Raw genomic sequence first — 12889 nt, forward strand, 5'->3', positions numbered from 1 at the left:
GTCCCAACCCCCTCTGGCCCCATCCACACACTTCCACAGTTCCCTCTGAACCCCAAATTACTTTAGGCCAGGCCCCAAAGCCCTGCCCTGTTCATTACTCTCTGCCCCAGCCTCACCCTTCTAAAGGCAGTCAGAACCCCCAAACTTTCCTCTGTCCCTTCTCACTAAGGGCTCCCAGAAACACCCCTCACTTCCACCCACATGAAAGCACATACACATTCACAGTTCTTACCCTTCCATAATCCATGTCACCCACACGCCCCACGGCTACACACAGGCTTTCTGACCCTATAACTCCCCCAAGAATTGTTGCATCCACCCTCCCATTTTTCTCCAGTATACCCTCACACTCACACTCACACACGCACACACACACACACACACAGTCTTTGACAAATTTCACATGAAGTGTCTGTCACACACAAGCACGACTCCCCTCCCACATGGGATTGTACTTGCACACGCAAGCAACTTAGCACACACACTGAGGTCCCTGGAGCACGCACCTACCCAACTCCACGGGTTGCATGCAATTCCCGGGTGTGCACAGACGTCCGCACACTCAGATGCGCACATGCACACACACACAGGCACACACACGCATGCACACACAGCCCCCCTGCCCCCCCACAGCCCAGCTCACCCGCGCCTTTGGAGTCTCCAGGGAGGCAGACCTGGGGCAGCGCAGAGCTGAGTCCCCCGGGACCGGATCGCAGCGCCTGAAGCGGGAGCGATCGCGTCCGCCCAGCCTGGAGCGTCTGACCCTGCACGCGCTGCGGCGGGGCTGGCAGGGAGGGGCCTGAGGGGCCTGCGCGGCCGGAGCGAGACCTGCCGCGGGAGCGCTCCAGGACCCGGGACAGCGGAGCTCCCGCCTGGCCCCGCCCCCGCCTGGCCCCGCCCAGGCCTCCCCTGCCCCCAGCCCGGCTCCGCCCCGCCCCGGCTCCGCCCCGCCCCCAGCCCGGCTCCGCCCCCGCCTGGCCACGCCCAGATCCGCCCTGCCCCCCCAGCCCGGCTCCGCCCCAGCCCGCCCCGCCCCCGCATAGCTCCGCCCCCACCCCGGCTCCGCCCCGCGTGGCCCCGCCCAGATCCGCCCTGCCCCGAGCCCGGCTCCGCCCCAGCCTGGCCCGCCCACGCCTAGCTCCGCCCCCAACCCGGCTCCGACCCGGCCTGGCCCCGCCCGGATCCGCCCCGCCCCAGCCCGCCCCGCCCCCAGCCCGGCTCCGCCCCAGCCCGCCCCGCCCAGATCCGCCCTGTCCCGAGCCCGGCTCCACCCCAGCCTGGCCCGCCCCCGCCTAGCTCCGCCCCCAACCCGGCTCCGCCCCGCCCCAGCCCGGCTCCGCCCCGCCCCAGCCCGCCCCGCCCTTCATTTTGCAAATCCCGTGTGCCCGCGCCCTAGCCCCGCCTATCCTCCATCTCGGCCACGCCCCTAAGGACCCGCCCACACACTGGGCCACGCCCCTAAAACGCCCAGCCGCGGGAAAAACCCGCCCCCAGCCCCGCGCTGGCCCCGGCAAACGCTGTGCCCCTCGCTGCCCGCAGCTCCAGACAGTTTGCTCTTGACCTTCCCTAACTCGGACCCACCCCGCCCCTAGCCGGGCCTCCCGCCGCCCCCCACGGGCCGCGCCCCAGCGCCCTCCGGGCCCGCTGAAGCCCCGCCCTCTCGCCCCGCCCTCCGGGGGCGCGCGCAGAGCACCCCTAAGTGCCCCGCCTCCTGGCAACCGAGAGTCATCAGCGAGTACAGCGTAAAAATCCTTGCCCCGGGCCTCCCTGGTGGCGCGAGGGCTTAAGACACAACCCATGAAGCTGCCCGCACCACTGCAGCCTGAGGGCAAGCCCCAGCCAGGGGGCTACCCACACGGCGCGGCAGCCCTCTCCTGGCTCCCGCTGCGCCCCTCAGCAGTGTGCTTCAGTCAGTCCTCCTGTTCTGCTCCCCACTCTGTCTCTGGTGAATCCTCTCACCCCCCCACCCCAACACCACTGGCCTGTGCCCCAGTTCTTGTATGCATAAATAAATACATCTAAAAAAAAATCCAAAAAGATACTGGAAAATTAAAAAAATAAAAAATCCTTGCCCTGGTGGACTTTACGTTAATGAAGAGACATTAAATAAGGCAAACATGCCATGTGCGAGAGGGCAAAAGCTGCGAGGGAGAAATGAGCAGGGGAGGAGTTCAAGGCCAGGGCAGGCAGTGAGGGTACAATAGAAAACAGGGTGGGGAGGGCCTCCCCGGGAGAGTGACATTTGCCGTCAGCTCCATTTCAGCTGACTCCCAAATCCTTCCAGTCCTCCCAGGATCCTGGGGGACCCAGCCTCCCTTCCATAAGCACCCACTTTCCAACTCCGCATCTGTTCCACCTGGAAGTGCTAAGAAGTTGTCTTTGAACAGGCTTGCATTTGTGTGCCCATTCACGGGACACTTACTGAGCACCTACTATGTGCCAGCACCGGGTGACTTCACCCATTCCCAAGTGGGAATCCGGCAGCAGCGCCCACCCCGAGTGACTCACAGGCCTGGGCAAGGAGTGGGTGTGCAGGGAGACAGATGCTGCTCCGTTATTCAAATATGTCATCCCGGCCCTTTCCTTCCAGCACAGCGCAGTCATCTTCATTGGTGCATTTTCTGCTCTTGTGCCTCATTGACTGTCTCTCCCGGGAGACTGTGGGCTTCGAGCGGGAGGGAGCCTGTCTGTGCTGCTCATCTGCCCCATGCTGACAGGGTCTTCCTGTGGACTCAGACCCGGCACCCAGCAGGTGCTCAGTGCTTTTACCTGATGGAAATGGGGTGCAAAGTTCCCATCCCTGCCACCAGGTGGCAGCAAATGACAGGCCTTGGTTCCCCCACCCCCACCCCACCCCACCCCAGGCAGGGGAGTTGTGGACAGATGGGATCCCGGGACCTCTCTCTGCACCTTCCATGCCCCTCCCCGGCATCCAGGAGCAGGATGCACAGTGCACAGAGCACGTTCACACAGTTAGCTGTCGCTGCAGCAGGAAAGGCACAAAATGACCTCGGGGGTGATGTCCACACCAGGAAGGATGTGTCGCAAGCCTTGTAGCTCCCAAGGCTGCCCCTGGCAGGTGGGTGTTAGTGTGAGCCCAGGCGCCGCTCAGAAGAGCTGATGGCTTGTTGCATCGGGCAACACCGCACGGACAAAGACAGGGCGTCGTGGAGCAGGCTACATGATGCGGGATGCAGCTGAGAGCAAGATCCTGCCCATTTTTATTGACAGACTAATCACAGAGCATCAGCTACATGCGTTAGGAGGACAAGGAGAAAGGGATGGGGGACACTCAGGAATGTCATCTTGGGCTTGAGGGGACGGGAGTCTGCTGACCTTGTTACCCACTTGGTGACCGAGACCCCAGACCCCCCGCCACGGTCCTAATCTTATCAACAAGGCGTCCACTGATCAGCTTCTGGGGTCCCTTGTCATACCTTGGTCCTCGGCCCCCCGGGCGTTCCCGGTCATACTCGTGATGTATGAGTGGGGAGTAAGTTTATGCACCTGTCCTCAGCCCCCCGGGGCGTTCCCAGGCAAACCTCTTGATGCACACCCTTCCCAGGAGGATCCAGCTTTCTGCTCTTGATGGGTATGAAAGGCGCCTTGTAAGGTTTGGCTCCTATGGCTGACTGACCGGTTCTGAAGGGCAGACCTCGTATAGGATGCAGAACTGCGGGTAACCAAACTGGTGGTTGAACAGGCCACTTAAGTCCAGCAGACCCACAATGGCTCTGGCAGGGCATCTGCCTGTTTAACAGGCGCCCAGAATGGGAGCCTTCTAAGTGGGTAAGTCTGGCAGATCTTGGGGGTCCTCCTCAAGCCTTGGGGCTCGGACAGCTCAAAGTGAAAGTTGGCCCTGAGAGGCAAAAGTGGGAGGGGGTTCGCTCGTCTGGGACCATCCACTCTCCTGCACCAGGCCGACACTCCCGGCCACCCCAGCCCCACATGTGCCTCCTTTGCCACAGAAGGTGACAGCTTGGGGGAGCAGGAGCCAGCGTGGGAGAGGCAGGAGCAGGGCCAAGAAGAACCAAGGGGAGCAAAGGAGAGGCCAGGAGACTGCTGGGGAGGGCCAGGCTTCCTGGCTACCATCAGGGCCTCCCCCGCACCCTCCCCACAGCTGGGTGGGGGGAGGAGGACAAAAGCTGGGTGGGTTCAGGGAACTGGAAGTGGAAAATGGGGCCCAGAGGGGAGTTCTCACTCCCAGCATCCTCCTCCTCCAGCCCAAGGGAAGCGAATTAATAATAACACCACCTACCATGTGCTACCTATTATGAGCTCTGTTCTACTCATTATTCCTGCCACTTCCCCAGTTCCTGTGGCACTTGCTGTACCCGGCACCCTTCTAAGTCTTTGCAAACGTGCATTCAGCAGCGACTCCCCCAAAACAACCCCTCTAGTGAAGAAAATGTCTTGGAACTCCACAGTGGTGGAGGCTGCACAATGCACTAAGTGCTGCTGAACTGTCCACATTGAAATCGTTTCTTTTATGTGATATGACTGTCACTTAAATGGAAAAAGAAGCCAAACTTTTAAGGCCAAAACCATTTTATTTTATTTTATTAAAGATTTATTTATTTATTTATGCATACAAGAACTCTGGTACAGGCCAGAGGGGGTGGGTGAGAGGATTCACCAGAGACATAGTGGAGAGGCCGATCTACTGAGACACACTGCTGAGGGGAGCAGCGGGAGACAGGAGAGGTCTGCTGTGCCCTGTGGGTCAGCTCCCTGGTCGGGGTTAGAACTCGGGCTACAGATAGCTTCATAGTACTGTGTCTTAACCCCTTGCACCACAGGGAGGCCACACAACCATTTTAATCCTCATCTTAAAGACAAGGGCGGGCCTCTGGCGCAAGGGGATAAGACTCAACCTATGAAGCTATCCACAACCTCTGCAGCATGAGTTTGATCCTCGGCCAGCCAGGGAGCTACCCACATGGCACAGCAGACCTCTCCTGTCTCTCCCACTGCTCCCCTCAGCAGTGTATTCCAGTCAAATCTGCCTGTTCTGCTCCCCACTGTCTCTGGTGAATCCTCTCACCCCCCACACCTCTGGCCTATCCCCCAGTTCTTGTATGCATAAATAAATCTTGAAAAAAAAAAGACAAGGGCACGAAAGCACAGAGGTTGAGGAACTTGCCCACGGTCACACAGCTAGTAATAACCTCAAACCCTGGCTTGGGTCTCCAGCGCCTTCTCTTGGACAGCCCCTTCCCTCCCAGGGCTGCCAACTGAAGTGCCCAGACGTGGCTGCATATTTCCAGGCCATGAGGGGCCTTGGCAGGGAGGCTACGCACAGGTGCATAGGTGGTCACTCCCCTCTAGCTGGGGGCCCCGGTCTGGGCAGTGAAGTCTCTGGAGGTTTTGATGAGGGAATAACACACGATGTGGCCTTTGGGTCTGGTTCTCTCCCCAGGTGGCACGTTCTCTGGGTTCACTCACATTGCCACGGGGGTCAGGGTCTCAGATCTGTGGGACATGGAGGCGGGACTCTGCACACCCCAACACCCAGAGGTGAGGAGACCACCAAGCTGGATTCCGACCAAGGGGCTGGGCATGTGCGGGTGGGACAGGACTCCCAAACTCAGCGGAGCGACCCCATGGGGCTCCCCAGCTCAGCCCCCGGGCCCCAGCTGCCCACCAGCACCCCCAAGCCGCCCCTGCCTGGGAAGAAGCCAGGGTCGGGGGCCCAGGCTGAACCTCTGGAGCCCCGACGCCATGGGCAAGGGCCCACGTGCAGCTCTTTAAATCTAAATTAACCGCTGCTGTGAGCACCTCATCTGCTCATCCAGGGACCAATGAACACGATGTGGAAATGCCGCTGCACAGTGGCACTCAGCGTCCACGTGTGGCTCAGGCCCCGGTCTGTGTGGGAAAGCCCCCTCCTGGAAGGCAGGGTCCCTGGCAGGGCTGCCCTGGAGACGCCGCACACCAGTGGGCACGGGGTGGGGGGGCGGGCAGGGGTGGGGTAGCGGGAGGGCAGGGACCCCAGGCTGAGAAGAGAGTTGCCTGGTGTTGACTCACCAGTTCCCAGGCCCCGTCCAGGCAGGGATTAAGCCCCAGCATGTGACCCCAGAAAGGCCGGAGGGCAGCCCCAGGCTGCTCACCCATCCCAGCAGGAGTGCTGGCCCTCAGCAGAGAGACTGGACACCCTTCCCTCACCCCCGCCCCCCGCCCCCGCAGACCCAGCCCTAGGAGGGCATATTTTAAATCATAAATAGCAAAGCACGTCACCTCCTGGGGCTCACCAGGCCTTCCTTTTCTCACTGCACTGCTGAGGCTGCCTTCCTGGGGAGCCCCACGGACCGCCCCCCATCCCATCCACCTCTCCGAGGACAGCGGTTTCGACTCTGATGGGCTTTCAGGTATCTTGTGTCTTTACTATGGGGTTGTCCGTCTGTCTGTGCTTCCAGGCCTTTCCCTCCCCAGGCAGCCCTCCCCCCCGAGAACATGTGGCTGCCTCTTGTCAGCAAGCACCCCATAAAGGGGCGGGGATTCCTGGGAGGATGGAGGAAACCTAGGGGTCTAGCTGGGGGGACAGATCCCCTTGGGCACAGGGGGGATCTCAGGAGAGAGGATGACAGGGGCCCCGTCCCCGCACACAGGCCCTGACCTCCTCAGCCTGGGTCTGGCCACTTGCCGCAGTGTCCCTGGCCCACTCCGTGTCTGTGTCTGGGTGATCCCCCGCCCTCCTGGGTACCCCAACTTCCCAGCACCTTGTACTCACTATTGCCCAACCTTCCTCCCTTCCCTTGCTCCCACCCCGGGTCTTCCCTCACCTTCCGTGGGGGACAGATGGGGTGCGGCTAGGCTCGGATGGCAGGGGCTTGTCTTTGTGTTTGTTCTTAGCGCAGGGTTGCCATCCTGGGCCCCCTCCTGACCATTTCAAGCTGACATCTCATGTCTGGGGCTTCATTTCCTGAAAAATTCTCTGGTTCTTCACCTTTAGGTGCCAGCAGCACCACCATGGGACACTCCCGTCACAACTCACCAGAGGGCACCGAGAAGTGCTTTGTCGTTTGTCCATTGTGCCTCGAGGAAGTGGGGGGGCCGGGGGCCTGGCATGTGCTCAGCACTCAACAAGAGCTGTTGCTGCTCATCGTCAGTACCTGCCTCGCTCCACCGGATCTTTCAGAACCTACGGGGCAGGGGCCAGTGCCCAGAGTTTGCAGGCGGGGAAACTGAGGTTCCCCTGTCCCAGGGTCACACAGATGGAAAAGAAGAGCTGGGATCTGAGATCTCAACTCACTGGCTTCTCCCCATTTTACATATTGAGAACTGGGGTTCAGAGAGGTTAAGCCCCTTGCCGGAGGTCACACAGCTGGGTGCATGGCTGAGCCAGGACTCAAGCCCAGGTTGGTTTCAGTTAAAACCAGATCGATGCTGGGCCTCCCCTGGTGGCACAGTGGTTGAGCGCTGGGCTGCGAAGCTGTCCGCAGCCTCTGCAGCGCCGGTTCGATCCCCGGCCACCGGGCAAGTGTCCCACATGGCGCGCAGACCTCTCCTGCCGCCCGCTGCTCCCCTCAGCAGTGTCCTTCGGTCCTTCTGCCTGCTCTGCTCCCCGCTCTGGCTCTGGTGGATTCTCTCACCCTCCCGCGCTTCTGACTGTACCCGGTGCTTGTATAAATAAATAAATAAATCTTTAAAGAAAGAAAAACAACCAGATCGATGCTGTGTTCTGTCCCTGAGGCCTGGGTCGCTCATCACCCAGGTGCCCCAGCTCAGCAGGGCAAGAGGTCCTGACCCCCTGACCTGGGCCATCCCAGCTGCTGGCGCATCCTGAACACTGACTCAGAAATGTAGCCCCACTGGTCAGGGCAGTGGAGCCTGGGCAGGGCCCTGCTGGGCAGGGCGGGAGGAAGCAGCCCTGGGTTTGGGCTGGGCGGCCTGTCCTGCGGTATCGGGGCCTGGCAGGGCCCGACCGGCCCCTCCCAGCCCACTCCCTGCACTAGCAGCATGACCTCCATGCTGGGCGGCCGCGGCAGCCTGGCGGGAGTGTCCAGGAGTGGTCCTGAAACCAGGCGCCCGAGGTTGTGTGTCGCGGGTCGTGCAGGGAGCAGCCGGCTTCGAGGGCCTGGACTGCAGATGGTCTGAGCGCAGGAGGTGGGTCAGAGTGGACCTGCCTCAGGCCAGGCAGGGCTGCCAGGCCCCCTGCTGAGATGGGACTTAGCCCTCAGAGGCTGGGTGCTGGCGACCGGCCAGCACGGCCAAGGGCCCAGGGCCTCAGATTGGCCACTGTGCAGCCTCCGCTCAAGGGCTGCGCCAGGATGCCAGGCCGTGCTCAGCCGCCCAGGTGCACACTGCCTCCAGGCTCATCCGCAGTGTTCCCCGGGGCGGGCAGGGCTGCCTGGCAGGCAGGAGGGAGGTGGCTAGGATGGGGCAGCCTGCCAGGGGCCCCAGGTGGGTGGAACACCAGGCAACATTCTTGGGGCATGAATCACAGGCAGGCAGAGTGGGTGAGTCACCCGGGACCCTCTCCTGTCCCTGCAGCCCGGGCCTGAGCCCCAGGAGGGCCCTGGGGAATTCAGCGGCCCCTGCCTAGGGTAGAGTGAGTCAGCGCATCTGGTCTGGAGGGCAGCATGATTTTCCATCCCTCCCATTGTTCTGCGAGAAAAGTAAATATGTGTTACAAAACGGGGTGAAGCCCGGCCAGCCCCTCCTCTCCCCTCGGAAGGAAGGCGGGGAGGAGGGTCCCGCCAAGCCCGCGCTCGGCCAACACCACGGTCCCTGCTGGACCCCATTTCCAGATGGGGAAGCCAAGGGTCAGAGAGGTGAGGGCGCCCACCCAAGGTTCCCCAAGCTGGGGCCACGGCAGAGCCAGGATTCAAACCCGGGGCCGGCCCTTCTCTGTGCTTCTCTGTCCACCCCTGCGCTGCTCAGGCAGCCCGGAGACCACCTTCAGCCCCGGGGGCGGGGGCTGGTTAACACGCAGGTTCCTGGGCCCTACCGAGACCTGCCTCACGGGCCTGGAATCTGCATTTTAAAGAGCCCCCGCTGGAGGCAAGGCCACACCTCTGGAGCCGCCAGAGCCGGAGAGGCCCAACCTTGGCGGACCGCCAGCCCCGCCTTCCTGTGAGGGGAGGGCTCTGCCTGTCAGGCACAGGGCTCCATCCTGCAGCCTCTCCTGCGCTGGGGAACGCAGTCCTTCTTGTATCAGACACACGGAGCCACCTGCAGTCAGCGAGGGCAGGCGGGAGGCTCCGGCTGCTGGCCGGGACAAGGTGCATGCAGGCGCCCCTGATGAAGCTGGCCGCCACCTGGAGCTGTCCCGGCCCAGCTGCTGAGAGGGGACAGGGTTCAGGTGGCCTGGTTGCCAGGGAACTGACAGCCCCGCAGGTGCCATCCCTGGGGTTGCCCAGTAAGCAAACTCCTGCCCTGGCCAGGCCCCCAGCCCCCACCCTGGGGGATGAGTCACTCGGCATGAGGGTTCCAATCAAACAATCCCATCTGCCCAGAGGAGGATGCACGGGGCGGGGACAGCCCTCACACCCCACCCGACGGCCCTCAACGCGTGTCCTGCCCACGTGCATGCACACGCACACGCACACGCACACACACACACGCACACACTGCTCCAGCTTGGAGCCAGCTTGCAGAGGGTGCCTCCCCTAAGTCAGCTAATTCCCCCCAAAGCTCTGGGGCAGCTGTGTCAGCCAGCGGGAATCCAGGAGGGTGGAGCAGGCGGGTGGGGGGCCTGGAAGAGCTCAGGGCCACCCTGTCCTTCCCCCGGGACAGGAGATGAGCGCTCCCCTCCCCCGCGGGAGGGCGGCCTGCTCCCCGCAGTGGGGTGAGCCTGGGGAACTCAGGCCGAGGAGGCTGGCTTGGCGTCAGCCTCAGTAAACACAAAATGGCAGCAACACAAGGGACGGGCTGTTACTCAGCAGCCAGCCGAGGCCAGCTGGCCTGGAGGCCCCCCGGAGCTGAACGCCACCCGTGGCAGTGCAGGGAAAGGGGATGTGCCCGGGAGAAGCCTGGTTGCGGTCAGGGACGCCTGTGATTACTCCTGCTGCCCACGAGCCTGGAGCCCCCAGCCGTGGGTCCCCCCTTTATTCAGCTTACTGGCCTGGGGGTGGGGGGAGTGGATCTCACCCTACCAGGGCGTTGAGGACAGCGGAGGCTCAGCGAGGTAGAAGGACTTACCCACGTTCACACCTCTGGAAAGGATGGAGCCAGGACCCCACCTGGTACTTCCTGGGGGGCCTCCCCTCCCTGTCTTTGGAGTCGAAGGAGACTAGTAACACTCCAGCCCTGACTGCCCCAGCGCGCTGTCTCCACTCCTGACCCTCCGCAGCCTCCGCTCGGCTCAGCCTCTCCCTGCGCACCACACCTCCCCGCTCTTCACTGCCGAAACCTCCTGTCCAGGAAGGGAACCCCACAAAGAAGGAGGCTATTGCCACGGAGCTTGGGGGTGCTGATAGCAGCACCAAGGGGCAGAAAGGAAGGTTCTTGGAGAGTTGGAGAAGTCTGAGGGTTTTTTTTTTTCCAAACGGAAAAAAGCCATTGAGGAAACAACCCACTACATATTAAAATGCAACCCAAAAGACACTTTAGGAAGTGAAGATAAACAAAAGTAAACCCAAAACACTCTGTAAGGGGGCACTCTTGCCCTCCCCTCACAGCTTCTTGTGGATCTTTCCAGGAGTTTTCTGTGCATGTTGCCTCCCTGCTCCCTGCACGGTGCCCCATGTACGTCTCAGAGACATTCCCTGCCTGCCTCTCCTTTTCCAGGTGCAGGGTCTTTCCGGATTATTCCACCACTCCGCGAAGGCCACCAGCTGACTCCCTCCCCAGAACCACTGAGCCGATGATGACCTGCCCTCCAGGCAAGAGGCCCCCACCCCTTATCCCCTGGGCTGGGCCGAAAGGAAAGGGGAAGAGAACTGTTTGCAGGCAGAGATGAGCAGGGGGAGAGCCCCAAGACATGGAAGTGTCCCTGCTGAGTTCCCTGGGGGCTGCAGGGAAGGGTCCGCAGGTGGCAAGCTCTGTGCTGAGCTGGGGCCCTGGCAGATGTCAGGTGAACACTCCCATATTTTGAAGCCCTGCCTCTCCCTAACACAGGCTCCCCGTGCCTGCTGGCCAGGAGGAAGCCCTGGGTGCCAACCTCAGGTCTGGGGAGGGAAGCCCCCCAGGGTGGAGGGACTCACAGACTCAAGCCCTAATCTGGAGCTGAGGGGAAAGGGGAGGGACAGGAGCAGGTCTGCTTCTGGTTCCCCACCTGAGAGGCTGGGGCCCTGCAGACCCCTCACCCCTAGCATCTCACAGAGGGGCCAGGGGTCACCAGGGGACTTGCCAAAATTTCAGATTCCTGGGTCCTCCCCACTCACCCCCAGTTGGGATGTTGGGGTGTTGGGTCCCAGAATCTGCATTTTAAGGACTCCCCTGGGGGTCCTGAGGCCTCAGAGCACTGTGTCCTGCAGTGTCCTTTATCCTTTTTAGGTTCCCCAACACCTTTTGAAAATTTGAGGGTTACGGTTTTTGAAATTATTATTTTTTCTAAAGATTTGTTTATTTATACAAGAACTAGAGTACAGGCCAGAGGCGCAGGAGGGTGAAAGAATTCACCAGAATCAGAGCGGGGAACAGAACAGGCAGATGAACCGAAGACACTGCTGAGGGGAGCAGCGGGCAAGACAGGCGAGGTCTGCCGCGCCATGTGGGTATCTCCCTGGCCAGCCGGGAATCAAACCCACGCTGCAGAGGCTGTGGACAGCTTCACAGCACCGCACTCAACCTGCTGCGCCACCGGGGAGGCCTTTAAATTATTATTAGGCTACTGAAAGTTCTGGCGAGAACCAGAGTTACTAGGGCAAAAAGGCATGTGGTAGGAAGCCCACCTAAGGGCGAGAATGAGGACCTGCTGATCTCATCAGAAAACAACTGTTCCTCGTTACCTGCAAGCCCAGTTTCCCTCTTCCCATCCTATAAAAACCTGCCTTCCCCTGACAACAGGCGCGGCTTCCCCGACCCCCACCTTGGGCCCATGAAGTTCGCCCGGGAACGCAATAAAGCTCCCTTGCAAACTTATTCTGTCGTCCTGTCTTTCCCTCCTCGTATTCCCCTGCAGAAACGTTCAGATACATCTTCTCCCCTCTCCCAATAGGAAGGCCCTTTGCTGATTGCCTTGTATTTTGGGGGGTGGGTGTGCTTCCTGTTTCTTATCAGTGTGGCGGGTTCAAGCTCAGCTGTCCCGAGCAGGCAGCTGTGCTGGGAGAGTGTTGATAGGTAGTGAGTGAGTGAATGAAGGAGCCATGGTAGGAAAGAGCCCCTTCCTCCAAAAATGCACCTGAGGACACACATTTGAAAGCCGCTGTGCAGGTATTTCAGGCCCCTGATGCCCACCTACAGATGTGCCTTGAGAGTATGGTTTCCTAGTGTATCTGCTACTTGTCACAACAGCAGCCCTTGGCAGCAGGGACAGGAGAGCCTCAGGACACTGGTGTTCTTGGCTGCTCTGGGGTCAGGGGCAGGAAAGGCCCTGGGGAGTAACTTTCCCACCAACCTCCCTCTTTTATAAGTAACAGACCCGAGGGATGGGACTGGTCTGAGGACAGCTGAGCTTGAACCTGGCTGTGGATGCCCAGCGGGGGGCTGAAACCGTTTGCCCAGTAGACGTCATTGCTCCCCATCTGCATCCACTGGCGATAACTTATCTTTGGTGTCTCCCCTGACGCTCAGTGTTCCTACTTCCAAGCTGGGCTCAGACGCCCCAGCACCGTCCAGAGGGGCCCCTCCCAGCTGTCAGGACCCCACTGGGGTCTGACTCAGTTTATCGTCTGTGCAACTGTTGCCTGCTATAGCCTTGTCCACCCTGCACGCAGCAGGACGGGCCTGACCTGGGCACGCATGTGCACGCAGCACCACCTGGCACAGGTGCACATCGTTTAAC

Source organism: Talpa europaea (assembly GCF_964194135.1).
Source record: "Talpa europaea genome assembly, chromosome: 12".
Classification (NCBI taxonomy): Eukaryota; Metazoa; Chordata; class Mammalia; order Eulipotyphla; family Talpidae; genus Talpa; species Talpa europaea.